The sequence below is a fragment of the Ursus arctos genome, unplaced genomic scaffold (assembly GCF_023065955.2).
Source record: "Ursus arctos isolate Adak ecotype North America unplaced genomic scaffold, UrsArc2.0 scaffold_6, whole genome shotgun sequence".
In the NCBI taxonomy this organism is placed as follows: domain Eukaryota; kingdom Metazoa; phylum Chordata; class Mammalia; order Carnivora; family Ursidae; genus Ursus; species Ursus arctos.
Genome location: NW_026623078.1, coordinates 19,540,759 through 19,561,743, shown reverse-complemented (window position 1 = coordinate 19,561,743; position 20,985 = coordinate 19,540,759). Strand labels below are relative to the sequence as shown.

At 41.8% G+C, this 20,985-nt stretch overlaps 1 long non-coding RNA gene across 6 annotated transcripts in view; it reads right to left on the bottom strand.

The window, feature by feature from the left end:
- Positions 1–20,985, bottom strand: part of LOC113268068 (uncharacterized) — a 107,108-nt gene that overhangs the window by 43,361 nt on the left and 42,762 nt on the right. For 5 of the 6 annotated variants that reach the window (XR_007188061.2, XR_008957788.1, XR_006411404.3 and 2 more), the window contains 2 exons: positions 2,308–2,432; positions 507–686 (listed from right to left, as the gene is read on the bottom strand). This is a non-coding gene — a long non-coding RNA (uncharacterized LOC113268068). Of the gene's footprint in view, positions 1–506; positions 687–2,307; positions 2,433–11,036; positions 11,074–12,280; positions 13,594–20,985 lie in introns of those variants that run through there. The other variant, XR_008957786.1, reaches the window with a different exon arrangement.

Below are 20,985 nucleotides of genomic sequence, written 5' to 3'. Positions count from 1 at the left end.
TTGCTCTCAGCCATCTCTTCCCCATCCTGAATCCTTCTCCCCTCTGTTACCACACAGAACTCCCTAAAAGACAAACATGCTCAGGTCCAAAATCCCTGTATACACACTGTTGTTATGGGAATATCCAGCCCAGGGCTGCAGATGGGAAGAGCCACATCCTGCCCCCTCCCCCCGAGGATAATGTTGGGCCATTAGAGGGGGCATAGGGTGGTAAATATCCATTGTGGGAGGCCCTGGCCCAGGGTTGGAGGGGGGCACAGGACCCCTGCACAGGCCTATCCCTGAGTGTAGGTAGGTGGGCACACTCAGAGCCAATCTGGAAGTAGGAAAGGACCAGGACACTCAGGTCTAAAAGGGGACCTGAAGTAAAAGTCCTTCCAACTGTATGATTATGATGACTTGATGTATCTGGAATTTCAGAAACAGCATAGGCCTCTTCCCCGGCATTGACTTTGCAGAGTAAGGAAGAGCCCCAGGGTAAGCGCTAAGGAGCCCACGGCAATTACCTTCCAGCTTTTTGGGAGAATTCCGGTGTTCCTTCCGTCAGCAGCCGAAGGGCGTGGCCGACCCTGCAGCCTGCACGTTTTCAGATACTTGACCTGCAGCCTCCTGATGCTCTTCAAAAAATGTTCTCTGCTCTGTCTTCTGTCACCCAATCAGGCAGTTATTTGAATATATCTAACTGCCTTTTAACGAAATTGTATGTACAAATAGAATGAAACAAAGCAAAACAAATGCTAGACTAATTATATTTTAGAAACATATTTCCTCGCCCAAGATGCCAAGTTATAATTCATTCTGTTGGCTCCAAATCTATTTGGCTTAAGAGCTCTTTTGATTGATGACAGATATGTGAACTAATTCATTATATATTCATTCATTCATTCTGTTACTCTTTATTAACTGTCTGTAGAATGCTTGGCATGAATTGGGCCAATCTGATGTGCACAAAGGCTCCATATTATCCATGATATGTTACAGAATATACTGGTCTACTGTGGAACTTTCCCCTGTGTGTGTGTGTGTGTGTGTGTGTACACACACACATATATATGTATTTTTTATATAGACATATATATGTCTTTTTTTATATAGACATATATAGATATGCCTTTTTTAACTCTTTAAACCAATTGGTCAATCAGGATAATTAAAAAAGCATACATTGAGATTTAAATCCAAAGGATATATTAACATTGTCTTAGAGAGAGGTGCGGTACTTTTAAAATACGTCTGCAAATCGTTTGATACTCCTATCACTGACAACTCCCCTTGAACCTGGCCCAACCTTAGTGCCTGGCCAACCAATGGAGTTTGACAGAAATGATACTATGGGACCTCTAAGTCTGTGTCATCAAAGCCAAGAGGTTTTCACCTGGGTTCTCTGCAGTGTTCACACTGAAGCCCTAAGTCTCTGTGTGGTAAGTTCTACCACCTGGAAGTGGCCATTCTGCAAAGAAGGCCAAGCCAGCCTGCGTGGCCAAACCAGAGATGAGACTCTGAGACTGGATATAGAGAAATAGGGATATCAATACAGGCCCCGGCTCGCCAGCCTTCCACTGTCCCAGCTCCAGCTACTGTCTGATGACAACCAGTTGGTTGACCCCGAGGCAGTCAGCCCAGCTGAGCCTTCCTGAACTCCTGCCCCTTGGAAACAGTGATGATAGTTGTTAGACACGGTCACGTCTGGGAATGGCTTGTTACACAGCCACACATAACCAATACGGGAGGAAAAGGGAAGGTTTTCGACACGAATCCACACTGCTGTCCTTAGGGATGATCCAAAAAGTATGTTCTAGTAACCACAACAAAACAAACTCCTTTCTCTTCCTCTATTTGGACAGTTATTTCTCTGAGTCGTGAACATTTCTCATACCCTCAAGTAATATTGGGCCTCTCTATTCACACTTCCTACCTAAGATTATTTATGGATAGAGATTCCAACTTGCTTCCATTCTAAGAAGAGACAGAGTTAAAGGAAGAAGCAGTAACCATAGTTTTAACTGACAAGTAGACGTCAGGACCCTTGCAGGGGCAGGACATAGAACACCCAAAACATTTTTCCCTCCACTTAGTGGCTGCAGAACAGGAGCCCAAATCAATGTTCTGTAATTGTTACACAACTTAAACGGCCAATTTCGTTCATCCACAAGGAAAATGTCCATTCCACTTCCTCTTTTCCAAGACAGATAACATGATAAATCACTGTTAAATTGTCTGCACCAAAGCGACCATGAGTTACTATCTAGATAGTTCCATGTAGCTACAAACTCTTCCGTCTCTCTCTGTGGCTAGCCTGTGGCTTACCTTGCAACAAATGAATCAGCTGATGGGGGGTATTCTTACAGAGACCTGATGGGCTTCGGAAATGGGATCTTCTTGGCATAGACATAGGACTCCCTGAGGATTATCCTGGAAAAACTGGGCAATATCTAATGAAATTTAAAAAAAAAAAGAAATGATTCACTAAGGCATCATGAATCCCAAGAACAACACAGAAAAACTATGGAGAGAGCCATGGCATCACTCTCTCGAAAGAGCAAGAAACTACAGTACGGTGAGTTTATCACCTATTCCTACAACATGCTGAGACCAGGTCAGCTCTTGTGATGTGAGAAAATGGGTCACCTAAATGGCTTGCTGTGAGAGGTATGTATTCAGCAAACCCTTATTTTCAAGGGTCTGGGCTGGAGGGTGAGGAGGGAGGGACATACTACAAAAAAATGAAAAGCATATTGATGTTTTCAGTGAAGCTATTGAAAGTCAAGCCTCAACAAAGCACCGTAACAGATTCGGAAGCACCAGGGCAGAGAGGAAAGAGCACCGGTGGTTTTCCGAGGACTAATCCTGTGCCACTTTCAACTCTGGGTCCTGGATTTCTACTGTAACGTATCACATCAGGGCCTCTCGATGCAGGACCCTGGGACAATGAAGAAAGTAGAACATTTGTTAGGGGGGAATAAAAGAATATGGAGGAAGGAACCCTACACATGGATGAAAAGATTTCAGAAAAAAACACAGATGATAAAGATAGACCAAACAGACCCAACTTGGGCCAGTTCTGACCATAAGGGATTACGAAGTAATTTATTGGAAACATCTGAAAGATCATAAAGAATGAAAGCTAACCCATGTGCCCACAGAGCAATGCAGGCCTCACCCCTTAGTGCCTAAATGACTTCCTAGAACAAGTTAGATCGTGAAAATTCTTTGAGATCTGGATATATTTGTGCATAGATCTGGTATCACTACTAGGAAATAGCTTTAGATCTAGGTGATTATATACTGTAAGACCTTAGGAAGTCAGATAATTGGTTATGTTGACACCAAATATCTTGTTTTAAAAAAAATAATGAATGGCCAGTATTAAAAAAATGAGAAATAACAGGTGTCGGTGAGGATGTGGAGAAAAGGAAACCCTTGTACACTGTTGGTCAGAAGGTAAACTGGTGCAGCCACTGTGGAGAACAGTATGGAGGTACTTCAAAAAATTAAAAATAGAATTACCATATGATCCAGTAATTCCACTATGAGGTATTTACCAAAAGAAAATGAAAACACTAATTCGGAAAGATATATGCACCCCTATGTTTATTGGCAGCATTATTTGCAATAGTCAAGAAAGGGAGCAACCTAAATATTTGTCCAACGATAGATGAACAGATGAAGAAGGTATGATACATATATACACATGGATGTATGTATATATATTACTGAGCCATAAAAAGAATGTAATCCTGCCATTTGCAACAACATGGATAGACATAGAGGGTATTATATGCTAAGTGAAATAAGTCAGAGAAAGACAAATACCATCCCATGTGATTTCACTTATATGCAGAATCTAAAACAAAACAAAACAAAAAGAACAAACCAACAAAAAAACAGAAACAGACTCATAAATACAGAGAACAAACGAATTGTCAAACCTCAGGGGAAAGTGAGGTGGGCAAAATGGGTGGAGGGGAGCGGGAGAGGCAGGCCTCCAGTTACAGAATGAGTAAGTCATGGGGATGGAAGGTACAGCCTAGGAAATACAGTCCGCGGTGCTGGGACAGTGTGTATGGTGACAGATGTGGAGAACACACAGGAACGTGTAGACTTGTGATCGCAGCGCACCTGAAAATAACGTAACGGTGTGTGTCAATTATACTTCAGTTAAAAATTGTTTTAAATAATAATGAAACCAATCAACTGAACATTCCATGGCACCTGGTTAATGAGTGTTTTAAAAAACTCTGTTTTTTTCCACTATTGTTGCTCTCTAGGTCTTCTGTGTGTATTTAAAACACATCCAATAAGCATTGTTTGGAGTCCTTTTGGCAGAAGCCTAAAGAGCAAGTATCTCCCATCTTACTAATTAAAATGGTCCTTTAATAGACACAATTGGTTTTTTTACAAAAAAAACAAATGCTAACGGTATTTATTTTACATGGTTTATAAAACAAAGAGTATATCTTGAAAAGAATGAGAGGAGAGGATTCTTGTTTGGACTTTGCAAGGATGCTATTTGATAGTGAATATCCAATTGGAATGCACAATGAAAGAAAAATATATAAATTTTAAAGAGTAAGATATCTCAGCAATTAATCAGTTTGGATCCAAATATTCAGTGTGCTATCAACTATCTGTCCAATATTCCATAAAAGATCATCAAGCATATTCCAGTCAATGATTAATTAAAAATTAAAAATCATTTTATATATTTTTTTATTTCCTCCACTCTATAGATGTCTTTGTATATCAAAACATATAAATCTGATACTTAATTCTAAGCTGAATAGGTATTTTTTTTAAGAAGAGAGAGAGGCGACTCTGGTTGCTGAAATTTTCTTTGCCCGGTGCACTTAGCAGCCCTCCTCTTTTTGTTGGTTTGTTTCTTTCCAGAAGCTCTTTCCCCATTCCTGCACTCCTGTAGGGTGGTGAAGCCACCGTGCTCATTTTAAGACCACCAACAGCCCCACTCGTGGCCAGCGGGAGAGGAAGAGATCCCAGGCCAACTGTCATACCAAACCCGGGGACCCAGTGATTGGTTCCGGATGTAAAAGTGACTTAAGCAGGGCCAATCAGAGTCCTCCTGCTGCCTGTCCCACTCAGAAGGAAAGACAGCCTTTCTCCTCTTCTGATCATGAATGGTGGGAATGTCCGCGCAACACTTGTCAGCAATTTAGAGAAAGGTTGTATGAAGCAGGAAGAGACTAAATCCGATACACAAACAAAAGACACAGAAACAAGCCGAACTGAAAAATGAGAGGAAGAAAGTGATGACGATTTTTTTTGAACCCCCGGATTTGGCCATGGAAAAAAAGTGACCCTTTCCCTAGACTTCAAAGGAAGTGAGTGGGAGTTTCTGACTCTTGCAATACAAAGAACCCCAATTAATACAATGTATTGGATTATTTTAAAACCTTCTTTTTCTTTTTTAAGTAGGCCCCATGCCCAACATGGGGCTTGAACTTACCACCCTGAGATCAAGAGTGGCACGCTCTACTGACTGAGCCAGCCAGGAGCCCCAGATTAATTAATATTTCTTTAATACTATCAGTCCCACTGGCTACAAAACTGATACATTTTATGATTCCAATTTTGTAAAACAGTAATATATATAATAATTCAAGTCAACAATAGCAAACATGCTGACCATCTATGGCGTGCCAGGCAATGTACCTGTGTGCAAAGAGACAGAGTAAAAGGAGAATGTGCCATTATGCCAGCAAGCCAGGCAGGACAGACCTCCACAAAGTTCACAGCAGGTCCCTAAGGATAGCTTCTAGAGCTTCTAGATAAAGAGGTGATTTCCATCTCTTTGTGTGCTTATCTTTCATTTCCAAATCATTCACAATAAAGTATATTACATTTGGAATCAGAAAAAAAAATGTCCTTGAAAAAGACTCCACTCCATTTATCAAACCAACAAGGTTATTTCTCATTAATTGTTGTTTTAATATTAATTAAAAGCATTTATATAATGTTGTTGAAAATCAAACTAAAATATATTATCTGTCATAGAATTTCATTTTGTGTGTCTCATAGCTGTGTCCTCCTATTAATCTCCCCAGCATATTTGCATATCTCTTTTTTAAATTACCTCACAGAAAACCTCCCTGAGTACTAAGTAGGAAATTATTCTGACCCTGAAATAAAACAATGGGAGTTCCTTAGATTAGAAAATCCCTTTGGACTGAATTTAAACAATAGCTGAAAGTTTGTTGCCTGTCTGTTGATTTCAACGCTCCCCAAAATGAGTCATTTGCCTATATCACGTGACCCACAATTCTTTTCATCTTGGGTCTTAAGGTGGTGGGGGGGAATCACCAATGTCTCTTTCCATCGGTTTGAACCAAATGAGAAAAGAAATTTCATCTGGAAGAGACAAACCAAAATGAGGAACTGAATTTACGTAATGTTTTTAGTTTTAGTTTTGAGTAACCCCTTATGGGTAAAACCTGACTCTCTCCGCCTGGCAGCTTCCCTGCGTGGCCATTCTCCCCCCCCCACACCCTCACCCCACCATCAGGGAGGCAGACAAAGATGGAGCATTTGCAATACCAAAGCAAAGGAAGGGGGAGACAATGAGGTTGGGTCGTTCAAAGCCTGGACTCTGGGGTTCTTGTTGCCTGGGGTAGGATCTTGAAGTTGTCATTTTGAGTGTGTGACCCTGGGCAAGTTGCTTCATCTCTGTCAGCCCCAATTTCCTCAACAATTCAGGGATAATAATACTAAGTACCAAAGGTGTATGTTCAGATGAGATGCAGTGCTCAAGCGTCCAGCCCGGCGCCTAACACGTGGTACGGGCTACATGATTGCTCGCTATTATTATTAGCCAAGGACTTTGGCAAACAGTATTCTCTGTCCTCTGCCAGCATTCTCTAATGTTCCCTGCTCCTCTTGTCCCCAAATAGAGCCAATCACCACCACCTCCACTCATTGTAGGAGGCACTTACGAGACTTTAGGGCACTTAGCGCATTCACACGTGCCTCTCTCCACCATAGCATCAGCCCCGAAAGTTAATAATAATATAAGCCTGTGTCTTATTTATCTTTATGTGCCTGATGCCCCACATCTAGTAGACATTCCATAATCTTTAAAGGAATGAGTGAATGCATGCCTGGCACTCTAACAGATCAGGAATTTGAGTCTCAGCCGTCGTAAGTGGCTTCGGCAAGATCCCAAGCTGGTAAGTGCCAGAGTCTGGTCCTTTCATTAAAGGGTCTGGAGGGACAAGAATAATACATCACAGTTTAATGTTTTGGGGGAAATAGACATGCTTGACTAGAAAGGGAACAAGATAAAGGAGCTGTTAGAAAAAAAAAGAATTTTGATCAGACATATAACAATAGTATGCTTCATTTATAAGAAATGAAGACCTTGTCTAAACAAGCACAAACCAGGTTTAAAACAAAGAAATGCAATCCCACTCAGTCAAACCAGTGATTACTTTGGAAATGATTCATCTCATTCCAGGGAACAATAAGCAGCTAATTGTAGACTCTCAAATTCAGTACTTTGCTTGTTTTTAAGACCTCCTCGATTCTGTTGTTTGGTTATGTACTCATTGCTTTCATTTGAATCATTTAAAACTCACTCGGTGATTTTGAACCTTAAAGGTTGTTCTTTGGCAAATGTTCGACTGCAAAAATATAACCACAAAGGACAGTGATCCTTGTCACTCCTGAACACCTGGATATTGTACCAAAGTTTCAGTGACTTCTGTTTAAGACTGAGTTTCATCCATTTCTTTTTTTTTTTTTAAGTAGATAAGTTTGTGCTTTGAAAGAGTCTTTTTGTCTCTGTGCCTTTGTTGTGCAAGGACAAAACATTTTTTTTTTAAAGATTTTATTTATATATGTGACAGAGGGAGACAGCCAGCGAGAGAGGGAACACAAGCAGGGGAGTGGGAGAGGAAGAAGCAGGCTCCCAGTGGAGGAGCCTGATGTGGGACTCGATCCCGGAACACCGGGATCACGCCCTGAGCCGAAGGCAGACGCTTAACGACTGCACTACCCAGGCGCCCTAGGATAAAACATTTTTAAACCCCTCTTGAAGACGAAGATCTACTCTTTTTTCTATTTATGTGTTTGGTGCAAAAGGAAAGGAGAAGTAATCGCCTCTTCCTTGTTACCCTTGCCCCAACTCTCTTTGTGTCTGGTTTGACAATCAGGCTATTTCAAAGCGAATGCAGAGCCCCAGTGTAAACACACCACATAAAGTCCGAGTGGAGGCCAATGCTGGCCTGGCCAAGAGGGCTGTAGTCACTTATATGTGTACCCCACGAAGTCGTTTCTTCACGGAGTTTAGTCCATGAACATAGATTGACCTGAAATTATAAAACTACAAAAGAATGACCCATGTCAGCATGGCATAACCTGCCCCAATTTTTTGGAGCAAAGTTTCCTGTTCAACTAAAAATGACCAAAAAATACATATTTCTATTATTTTGAAACCATGGAAAAACATTTTAAGATTTAAAAATTTTTCTGCAAAACCTTCTCGGTTAAAAAAGGAAATCTGGGGCACAGTTTGAAATCTCCTGTATGTACTTTTTAGCTGAATTGCATAACAAATGCATTTGTTGTAACGTTCTCCATTATAAAAAGTCAAAATGATTTTTACTCTAAATCAGGGAAGAAGGGCACCTGGGTGGCTCAGTCAGTTAAGCGTCTGCCTTCAGCTCAGGTCATGATCCCGGAGTCCCAAAATCGAGCCCCCACATCGGGCTTTCTCAACAGAAAGCCTGCTTCTCCTCCTACCCCTCACCCTGCTGGTGCTCTCTCTCTCACTCTCTCTCTCTCTCTCTCTCAAATAAATAAGTAAAATCTTTTTAAAAATTTTTAAAAAATAATCAGGGAAGAAGGTAACTTGACAGTTACCAAATTATAAAGTTACAAAGTTACTGTTTGAATTTACTTTAAAATATTTTCATCTTTTCTAGACAAGGAGGTATAGACCATGAAACTTCTTCAAGCACCGGATACCTCTTTTGTTTTCACCAGTGTGTGAAAAGCAGGCCAAAACTTAAAAACGGAAGAACCCATCAACATTAACAGCGAACACAGGAAGTCACATTTTCTGTGCTTAAAGTCATCACGGAGTCAAGCATCCTTCTTATCTGGGATAGGGCTGAAGCTGGTCCAAAGCATCTCTTGTCTCTGGAAGTATGTCGTAGGTCCCCTGGGGCTACGTCTTTATCACTTTCTGAAAATTCAAAAGAGCAACTTCTCACCCTTTTATGTGGTCTTTCATGCCTTGGTTTGCTCGGTTTTGTTTTTTCTTAATAGAGGCCAATGGCTTTCTCATGTTGTAGGAAGTGGAAAAATAGGATTTGAGCAAGAAAGATAGCCAAAAGCCGAATTTGCAAAGGTTTACCACTAGGCTCCCAGAAAGATGTATTTCACGGAATTCCTTGCAAGCCATTTTCCTGGCCTGATCAGGTCCCTGAGGTAACAATCGGAATTTTGCCGCAATTGCAAGGATGGGGCGCCGTGCTTATGAAGTACCCACTCTGGCCAGTGGTGGTGCTATCAACAAGGAGGTTGCAGTAGCACGCGCTCTCGCCGAAACCCTCCCAGTATCTTTATCATAGTCTGTCTTTCTCCTTACTTTGCTCTGTACTTAGAACCAGAAGCAGCTTTAGAGTAACCAGATCAGCTCATTCTACTGGGGTCATTATGTCTAAGTCATGTCTATCAGCAACAGGTCCGGTCATTGCTGCAGAAAGTGGCTTTAGATCCTTCAAAGGGTTTTATAGTTAAACCAGAAGAGATTTTCACCAAGTTCAGTATTGTTATTGGTTTTTGTTTTTTGTTTTTTGTTTTTACTTCTAATGCCTCGATTACTTCTGACTCTTGACTTTCCACCATATTGAGTCTTACTATTCTACTTCAGCATCTTCATTTCATTGATATTCTTTTCTTCCGGAAGGCAGCACGTCCAATATGAATAGTTGGCAACTTTTTATTCCTCCATGACTCTTTCAGGAATTTCTATTTGGTGCTCCCCGAAGCACGCGTGAGCCATAGAATGTACACCGAGCTGCATTAATGTCTGCGTGTAGGCGGGCACGTTTCCGTTACGATCTGCCGTGCTGTTTCTTTGTACATGTTGCTTTGACGGACAGCAAAGAGCATACTTGAAGTGTTCAGCATCTCTCTTTGATTTCACAAGCCACAGTATCTGTTCACTCAAGTTTTGATTCTTCTGCAAAAAACCTAAGGAACTGAGACATAATTATCAAGTCTGTATGATAGTTTTATTTCCCAGAACATGGCTGTATTCTTCTGGGAGTGTCAGAAAACACACAGGTTTCAGTAAATCTAATAGTTGAAATGATAAAAAGCCACCATGTTTCTAACTCTGACTGTATGCCACTGTGCTAAATGCTTTGCACACAGAGTCTCATTTTGGTTCACAATGGTGGTGTAAAAAAATAGCCATTAGCAGCCTCATTTTACTAATGGCTTAGAGTAATTCTTCCAAAGTTATATAGGAGCAAGCATCAGAACTGCATTTTGAGCCCAGGGCTCTGTCCTGCCAAAGCCTGTGCCCTTAAACACTGGGCATTCATGTCTCCTCTACGTAGGGCTGCTTCCCAAAATGTCTGCTGCGGAAACACCATACGGTCATTTTAGTAACTTACCAGGTCCAGTTTGCATGCACTTTGCATGGTCAAAAATGACAATCCAGAAAATCGCACTGTGTTTTTAAGAGAGTGAAGAGATTTTTCGAATCCTCCAGCACCATCCTACACGATCATGAAGACACTGGAAAGTTTTTGTTTTTATTTTTGGGTTTTTTTGTTGTTTTTTTTTTAAGATTTTATTTATTTGAGAGAGATCGAGAGAGAGACAGAGAGAGAACACGAGCAGGGGGGAGGGGAAGAGGGAGAGGGGGAAGAAGACTCCCGCTGAGGAGAGATCCCGGTGAGGGACTCAATCCCAGGACCCTGAGATTATGACCTGTGCTGAAGGCAGACTCCTAACCCAGGTGCCCCTTCTCCTGCTTTCTTAACATTTTTGTTTGCTGATTTTTAACTTACAGTTTGAATGTAGTATTCAGTGACTTGAGGCCATTACCTAGAACATAAAACAAAAGGGGAATCTGGAGGTTTGACGGCTGATATTAGGAAGATTTCATTTACTTTCTTTCAATATTGGGAAGATATTTCATAGACCAAGAATTTTTTTTTTTCCATTCTAGAACTCTTGGTAGACACATGTTTCAAATTCAGCCATTTCTTTTTAACCTCAGGATGACGTATCAGGTGATACTTTCAACATCTGGCTCAAAGGGGAAGACATTTGTTTAGCCATTGCATTAAGTTTAGCGGTACAAAAAACTACTTGATCATTGAATTTTTTTTTCTTTTGAACCCTTAAGTGCAAGAGGGGTTTTATTTAGGAATCTGGTATTTCTTTACATCATTTTTGTTAAAGTCACTATCTCAGAGCATTTGTGTAGAAGGCCCTGTCAGTTCAAACTACAGAGGGCTCTTTGAGCAACTTGCTTGTATGACCACTCACTGAATTCACATGGAGCTGTTTCTGCCATTTCATTTTATTTCTATGGGTCAGGTTGGTCCTACCAAAAGACTGTATACTGGCTCATAAAGCAAGTGAGACTTCTGTGTGCGTAGAGCAGGGGTCGATGAACTATGGTTAGCCCCCCGTTGTCGTATGGCCTGGGAGCTAAGAAGCGTTTCACATTTTTAAATAATTGGAAAGAAACACAAGAAGAATAACATTTCATGACATACGAAAGTTATATGAAATTCAGATTTCATTATCCATAAGTGAAGGCTTACTGGAACATGGCCATGCTCATTCATTTATAAATCGCCTGTGACTACTTTCAAAACAAAAGTACAGAGTTGAGTCGTTGCTACAGGCTCACAAAGCCTAAAATATTTACTACCTGGCCCTTTACAGGAAAAGTTGGCTGATCCCTGGTGAAAAGAACAAATACAGTTGCCGAATGGCTATTTTAGACACCAGAGCTGACAGCTTTTGAAATGGGGTGTTTGGAATGGCTTAGCTTTCGATATGAGTAGGAGTTCAAAGCTTTAGTACATTAAACTGTTACACAGATTATAGAATAAATAAACTCTGAAATGGCCTTCAGAATCATCTATTGTCAAAAATGTGCCATCTAGTTTTTTGTCTTCTGGAACCAAATTTGCTGGACATGCCACTGCCTTCCCAACCCCCCCACCAAGGATTGTCACGATGTGAGCTGGGATCTGTGGTAGGAGTGGAGCTGGGGTTAGCCACGCGAGTGTCCTACCCATGAAGGGGTGTCTCTTCCCGGCGGTCATGGGCGGCATGGCTGCTGATCCTGAAATTTGCTTCCTTGAAAAACTTCCTGAAGCCAACTTGATTTTTGGTCCTTTGCCTCTTTTGCACAGGAGTGGAGTATGGGCAGCTGGGGGATCTCCCGGATAATGCAAGAGAAAGCTGCCTTCCTGCAGGTTGAATGAGCAAGCTTAAGTCTGAGGTAGGCTCTCTCCACCTGGCTTTGCCCACCGCCATTCACCTCAAAAAATATCTTCTTCACTTTTGCTCTTACCGTAGTTTGACTTGATGATGTTTCTTTTTTTTTTTTTAAGATTCTATGTATTTATTTTGAAAGAGAGAGAGAAAACGAGTGAGGGGGAGGGGCGGAGGGAGAAGGAGAAGCAAACTCCCCAGTGAACAGGGAGCCCGACGGGGGACTCGATCCCAGGACGCTGGGATCATGACCTGAGCTGAAGGCAGGTGCTTAACAGACTGAGCTACCTAGGCATCCCCTCAAGATGATGTTCCTTTAATCTGGACATCCCTCAGGGCTCAGCAGCCTGTGGATATATTCAAGGGCACTTTTACAGCAGTAACCCAAGCTTCCTGTTCTTGTTCCTGCTCACGAAGACCTCTGCCCCTCTCCCGGCATTATCCACAACCACCTGCAGTGCGTTTTGGGGTTCCCCCAGATGCCCTCGTGTGTTCCAGGACCAGACTGTCAGTGCAGTCACACAGGACCATCAGCCTCACTCTGCTTCTCACGTGAGGGAGCTCAGGACTGCCCTCCCACCAGAGCCCCCCAACCCTGAGCTCCCCAAACTGCTCATTCTCCGGGTGCCTGAGCAGGGCAGCAGTTCATGCAGAAAGGGGAGAAATGTCTTCTCGAAGTGCACGGCTCTCTGCAGCCAGGCATCCCAAACTTCCTGCTTGTGTTCAGAGCTCCCCAAATTCCCATAGAAACAGCTTATTCAGTTGTCACTTTGAAGACTGGTACATTTTACAGATTGAAAAAGGCAACCCACAGTCATGAGCCCAGTGGCACCTGCTGGGGACACCAGGACCCAAACCTAGGTCAAACTCCAAAGATTTGCGGCTCCTATCACTTTTCCAGTCTGGGGTTCAGTTAAGTTCGGATTTTCTTCCACCTTTCAAACCTGTTAGACCATCTCTTACTTATCTCTGCCCTAAATATTTTGAAAAAGTAAGGCAGCCAACATCTCGTTTAATCTCTTACAGAAAGACGTATGTAGTATGGACCTACAAGGCTTTAATTGGCTAATTACTTCAAATCTCCAAGAAAATGTTATCTCTCTGCTTAGTTGAATTCTTCCAAAGTTTTAAAAAATGTGGGAAGCTATGCAATTTTGATCAACATAGCAGAGCTGTGATGTAAAGTCTTACAAAGATAATACTGAAAAAGAGAGAAAATGATAGAACAATTCTCATCTACAATAGGAATGAAGTTCTGCATTAAGTGTTAGCATGTTTAATCGAGTGTATATTAATGAGATTATACATCATGATCAAGTAGGTTTTATCCTAAGAATTCAGGAATGATCAGAGGAAAAATTAGGAACCTCTGTGTGTGTGCGCGCGCACAGCATGGAGAATTTCACACTAAAATAATAATGGTGGTCACACTAGGTGGCAAGATTGTAGATTATGTTTACTTCTTCCTTTTCCTTCTCTGCAAAGTCATTGGGAATATAACAAAGAGTAGTTCTTGCTTACAATAGCAAATAAAATAAAATAAAACAAGATAAGATAAAATAGTAAAATAAAATAAAATACCTGGGTGATATTTAACAAGAAATCTGCACTACTGATGTGATGAAACTTTACTGAGGTTGCTAAAAGAGGACTTTACCAATTGAAAATATCCTACAACAAAAATAAATGTCAGGTCTCCGCAAAATGTCTGTAAATGTAATATGACTTCAACAGAAATTTCAAGAAAATATTTGAAAACCTATGAAAATAATTTTTAAACTTATTTGAGAGGAAAACTATATCACCACAAATAGTAAAAAAAAAAAAAAAAAAAAGTAACAAAGGATTCTCCCCTCTACTAAAACATATTTTAAAGCCACAGGAATTAAAATAATGTGCTAATAGCAAAGAACTAAGTAGAAAGATTTATGGAACAGAAGACCAGAAATAGGCCCACATATAAACAGATTATGATGGTATCGTTCAAATCAACGTGGAGATGATCAACAGAGATAGAACAACTTGCTAACTAAAATAAATTTCAATTGCATTAAAGTTTAAATGTAAAAGATGAAACCACAGATGCCATCTCTTTTCCACTCTCAATTTTTCCATGCCAATTCTGGAAGGTAATACGACATCCAACGTATCTATCTACACTGAAAGTAAATTCCATGCGGTTCCTGGGGGACTCAGTCAGTTAAGCATCTGCCTTTGGCTCAGGTCATGATCCCAGGGTCCTGGAATCAAGCCCCGCATCGGGCTCCCTGCTCAGTGGAGGGGGTCTGCTTCTCCCTCTCCCTCTGCCCCTCCTCCCTGCTTGTGTTCTCTCACTCTCCCAAATAAATAAATAAATCTTTAAAAAAAAGAAAGTGAAGTCCAGAAAGATAACAAAGAAAATACTGTGTCATCATCCTTCTCTTGGGAAAAGGATAGTGCCTTTTGGAGGAAGAAGAGCATTTTACTTTTGTGGTGAACCAAACATTATGATTTTTAAAATATATTTTTTAACTGAAGTATAATTAACATACAGTGCTATATTAGTTTCAGGTGTACAGTATAATTATTCAACAATTCCGTACATTATTCAGGGCTCATCACTCTAAGTGTATTCCTATAATTTTAGATTTGTGAATTTTCTAGGTTTTGTACAGCAAAAGCTGTTTATTAATATCTGAATACATTCTCTTAAGCATCATTGCTTTTTTTTTTCCTCCAGAAAAAAATTCCTACCTGTTTTTATGGATTGTCACAGTTTTTTAATTACTGAGAGGGGGACAAACTCCCCATTCATTGATAGCTGCCTTAGCTTGATTTCCAACCTAAAACAGGGCTTGAGACAGGGATTCTTGTGAAATGATTGTGAAACGTATCTCAGAAGCAGGGAGAGAAAGGTGTGGTATGTGGGATGTGGTCTTGGCTGGAACCTGGCTGCTGTCTGGCCCCTTAGGGCAGCTCTCCAGCACAAAACGTACACAGATAGGGTCCCTCCTTGAGCAAAGGGGGCCGGTCTCCTGTGCCCTCCTGCCAGTCAGAGCCACAGGCTGCTGCCATTGGAAGGAGGGAGGAAAGAAACCTTCATTACCCATGTGAGACGCTCCCCACCCGGGGCCCCCAGTACACACACTTTTCAACCAAATCCCTAAGAAGAAAGGGGCAGCTGGGGGCCATTGGCAGCCCGCACTCAGGGTAGCTGAGAGTGGGGACACAGCCCAGAGAAGAGATGAGGTAGGGCGAGTATTGCCTCTTAAATTCAATTTGAATTTCAGACGAACAAAGAATAACTTCTTAATATCAGTACGCCCCCTGCAATATTTACAGTAAAATATTTGCATTTATATTAATATATAATATTTTTATTTTATATTATACAGTTGATTACAGTTTATGTTCTATTTATGTATTTTAACTCAAACGTATCTGCTGTGCATCTGAAATCCCTCCTTAATTGGGCACCTTGCATTTTTAGTTGCTTAATTTGGCAACCCTAGATGGGTCTCTAACACCATCCACTTTAATAGCTCGCAGGTGCCAGGCTCTTGCATGGAAATGACTTCATTTAGACCTCAGAACAACCCTGTAAGAGCAGGAGTATCTTCCTTATACTACAAATGAGACAAGTGGAAGATCACACAGACGTGACCGACAGAAGCAGGATGTGGGCTCACCGAGTACACACAGCTCCGCAAGCCACTCTGCATGGGACCCCCTAAATCCCTCCCCCCATCACTCCAGCTCCTCACCCAGGGGCTCACCAAGGGGAGAAACCCCAGATAGAAAATCACCTATGAGAATTCTAACAGAACTGGGAAAAATCCCTGCTCACCCTTTCCCTCCTGCCAGGCATCTCACAGAGTAAAGTGCTCTCTGCACTCGCAGGAACGGCTCTTCTACTTAAGGCAACATGGCTTAGAACCAAGAGAGATGAGCAAACTAAAATACAAGGCTTGAACTGGAAGCACCTTAAACCCCGGACTCAGCAGGTCCACTTCCCCCTAAAGAAAAAAGAGCCTTCCAAAATGGTAAGCCCCAGACATAGGGCTAAGCTTCGTATTAGCAAATGAGCTAGGACATACCTAGATGAAACAGTTGTAACCGGAAAGGAACTAAAAAGTCGGAAGAAAATCCCAACCCCTGGATTAGGATTCATATTTAGGCTGGTTGGATCTTAAAAGATTCCTAAGAAGCTGTAACAGTCTTACTTAGGCTTATACATGTAAGTATAATAATAGACGCTGCTTCCATCCTTCCAAATGTTGTTAGGGATGCACGTATCTGAGTGTGTGTATACATATGCAGGGAGAGACGCACACACAGAGACAGACAAAGACAGAGAGCAAGAGACTGGAATAGATTGAACTAGAAATCTACAGAACCCTTCAGCTTTTGGACACCAGAATTACAAATCATCCAAGTAGCCAACGACAATGAAATGAATGGCATAGAAAAGTCCCAATCAAGCGGCACTCCTTCCTCTGTGAAGGAAAAACTCAACTAATCACAGTATATTTGCCACTAATATTTTAGATTTTTCTTGGCATTGAATGGAAGACCCAGAAGAACAGAAACTCCCATCTGTTTTGTTCCCTGATAAATCCCGAGTGCCTGAGCGGGGTGTGATGTCGAGTAAGCACTCCATCAACATTTAGCGAGTGAGTTCAGTGTCAGCACACAAATAACCAGGGAACACACGAACACGTTGGTTCGGAATTTCACCCAATCCAGAGCAAAAGGCCATAACTTGAACTCAGATAACTGCAGAGTGGGGGCTGTATTTCCAAAGCTGCTCGGATGACATTTGCGTTCATCTGGCCATGTTTCTGTGCTTAATAATGCTGTGCAAAGAGGCGCCTGGGGGGCTCAGTCGGTTGAGAGTCCAGCTTTTGATTTCAGCTCAGGTCATGATCTCAGGGTTGTGAGATTGAGTCCCGTGTCCGGGTCCATGTTCAGCTCAGAGTCGGATTGTCCCTCTCCCTCCTTACGCCCCTTAAAGCAAAGTCAGGCGGATTCTTATCTATAACCTTCACAGTACCTGGGAGTTAACCCAATAAAATTGCAATCGCTGTGTCTCCTCCGTGTGCAGGGGAACAAAACCAGGCGTCGCCACATGGCCGAGTGCCTCCGCGCAGCCGGTCCAAGCAGCCTGCACCTGGGCTGCTTGTCAACGTGCCCAGGGCTCCGCCGCCCCAGCACCACGCACGGCCGCCTCGAGGTGCCAGCAGCTCCTTCTGTGGTGTGTGGTGCAGGCCTGGGCTCAGGGCTCATTTTCCTAATCTCTAACCCTCCCACCCTCATTGTTTGCCTCTCCTACGCCCAGCCTGTATCCGAAGCCTGTTCCCAGGATTGTTTTTCTGTTTAGGCTTCCAAAACCTGCTTTAGCCTTGACTCTAAGTTCTTTTTATATCAAGCTTTCTTTCCTGTGTGCCGTGTCTTCAGCACTTCAGAAAATGTTTTATTTGGCTGTTCAGACTGACAGCTAGCCACCCACCTAGCGCTGACGTGTGTGCTCATGGGCTGTTTTGATGGGGGTTTTTTGTTTGGTTTTTTGGGGGGAGAGTTTCATTTATGGCCTTCCCCTACCACTTGTGAATTCAGGCTCTGGCTTCCTATTTAAAATGTATCTCAGTTAAATAAAGTTTACCCGAAAGCCTACGACGGATGCCCACTCTGCTGGGGAACTGGTAGAAAGAGGGATCCAAGGAGGAAGACGTGGCAGTATCTGCTGTCCAGTGGGGGAGACAGGCAGGCAAATAATGGTTGTATGATGTAAAAAATACTCCAGTAGACAGGAATACGGAAATGCTGCAAGATCGAGCAGTAGAGAAAGACACACACACACACACACACACACACACACACACGCAAACCTCTGCTGGGAGAATGCCAATCAGCTTCCAAAGGAGAATCCTGGGAGCAAACAGAAAGCTGGGGGTGGAAGGTAGAAAGAGCCGCAAAGGACTGGGCTCAACGGGTCTATGGGTCAAGTTGGTTGTGACGGTTTATGTGGTCCAGGACAAGTTTGTACTTTATCCTATAGCTGCTGATTGCTACATTTTGGAGTATGAAGATCCTTTTTTAAAGGTAAAAAAAAAAAAAGGTCAGGCACCTCCAACATGAAAACAGTTGTATTTTTAATACCCTATGATTAAGGAAATACATATAAAAACATGTAATAATACGTGAATTGAAATTCATGTGATTATTTGTGAATTACAATCTGTACAAGAATCTGTGAGCCCTTATCTGGAACAGAGATGGTACTTGGTGTGTACATGGGCTCTAACAACCCATGCCACGCGCTGCCACCTTGGCCCCATCCTCTGCTGCCCTGCCCTCAGATGCCCAGGCCCTGGGAGCTAAGAACCATTACTATTGCCCTCACTGGAGTTTTAAGTAAGGCAGGTATCAGACATGTTCTCTGTTGTAAGAAGTTCTCTGTGGTAGGTATGCAAAATGCACTGAATGAGGAAGAATCTGGAGTCAGAGAAATCTGTGGAGAAGCTATTGAATTTCAATGATGGATGCTTTATGCAAAACTCTGTGTGTGTGTGTGTGTGTGTGTGTGTGTGTGTGTGTAACCTATGTGCAATAGCTCTTTATATACATTTAAGTGATTCAGGTTTGTTTTTCAGATTCCTTTTATTGTTCTTCCTATAAAGGTTGATCAAAGCTGCTTTAAGAAAATCTATATTTTAAAAATCTCTATTATAGTCTTTTAAAATAAAAGAAATTTTAAAATTCTGATCTGATCTTTGATTTTCAAAAACCCCATATGATTTTGAGGTCTCTCTCTCTCTCTCTCTGCCACACACACACACACACACACACACACACACAAGATTTGGTTGTATAAGATAAGCCAAGTTTCCAAATGGTGATTTGAATGTGCTTCATGATTCGTAAAGACTAATAATGTTAAGATAAAACAATATATCTCTTCTGCAGCTTGGATGGGTTTTTATCTCCTACCGTATCAAAATCATGTCTGTTGGAGTTAAGGACTGCATGAACTCCTCTTGGATTTCCCATCACTACTGGCCACTGCAAAGGAGACATGCATGCTTTCTATATAATCTTCGAAGCACATCAACTTAAAACTGTCAAAACAACTGTTTAACTTCCCATTCAGCTTCCAGAGCTTTGAAGTGGCCAAATGATGACACCAGCCTGATTTCTTGTTTGTATGGACCGAGTTTCTTCCTCACGCTGCCGGGAGCTCAGGTTTTCATTTTCTGTAATAAAGCATTTTTCAAAAAGCAGAAATTTTGCAAGGCTGAATTTGCTCTTCAAAGAGCAATGGGCTAAATTTGCTTACGTTCATGCCTGCTGAAATTCAAGTGTCCAGTAGATTGTTAATCACTTTCTGAATACATGAAACGTGTAAAGTGAGCAACAGATAAAAGTTTCAGATTTTATGATATATGTCAGTTATCTATTGTATCATGCCCCTGAATACCAAAAAGCCAGAAGACTTTGTAGTTAGTGTTTTGTTAAAGCTTCTAGAGGAGGAGTCCGCATGAAGGATGATATAATAGGATCTATTCTCCACTCATAAATCCCCACCCATCTAGGAGAGAATAGACCCCTAACGTTTGCATTCTTTTAAGCCAGCCCTTGCCTAAAGTTCACCCCTTCCTGAAATTCGACTCAACTGTTCAGCACATGTCGACCCTGCAGTAATGAATTGGCACAAGCCTAATTCTTATGATGATTAATGGAGCTCCTCAGATGCAGCCCTATTATTTCATCCAAAGTTAAAACAGTGATTCATCATTAATCACTTTAAGAAATGGGCTCAGTGATTCATAATTCTAAGCCAGCCCATTTCCTTAAGGGTCCCGTTTGCCTTTTGTTATTCCAGAAGTGGCACAGTTCACAGCCTCGTGCTGCCTGTCTCTGACATGCACATTTTTGGATTAATTCTCTTTAAAAAGTCACGTACCCCCAAAATATTTACTTATGACCCCAAACCCTCTGAAAAGTAGTACTTCTTTCAGATACCAGTCTCTTTCTGGATCTCACTGCCCTCGGATTATCCATTGCAAAACAAGCATCCCCACCCAGAGACTGAACAAATGAATTGCAAATCAATAATCATCATGGCTACCTTTGGTCCTCTGCAAAGAGCAGTATTGGGAGGAGGGCCATTTAGATTGAAATGTACTCCCCTTGATTACTTTTTCATTGCTACCTTTCACCTATAACCAGATTATCACTAGGGGCCAAGGAAGAGCCACAACACAAATGATGCTTCACTTCCAGTCTTGGCCCAAAGTCACTGACAAAGACAGCATCACTGCTTCCTACATGGAAACCTACATTGTCACCTGCCAGCTTGATGCTATTTTCTCTTATGCTGCCCATCTTGCATAAGGGTCTGATGTTCTTCCACTTTGCATAAAAGAAATGAAAGCCTTCACTCAGCTGTAGCATTATTGCCTGCCCTTCCTGGTGGAGGACAGGCAGGGTATAAAACCCAACAGCTTCACTGCTGTCACTACC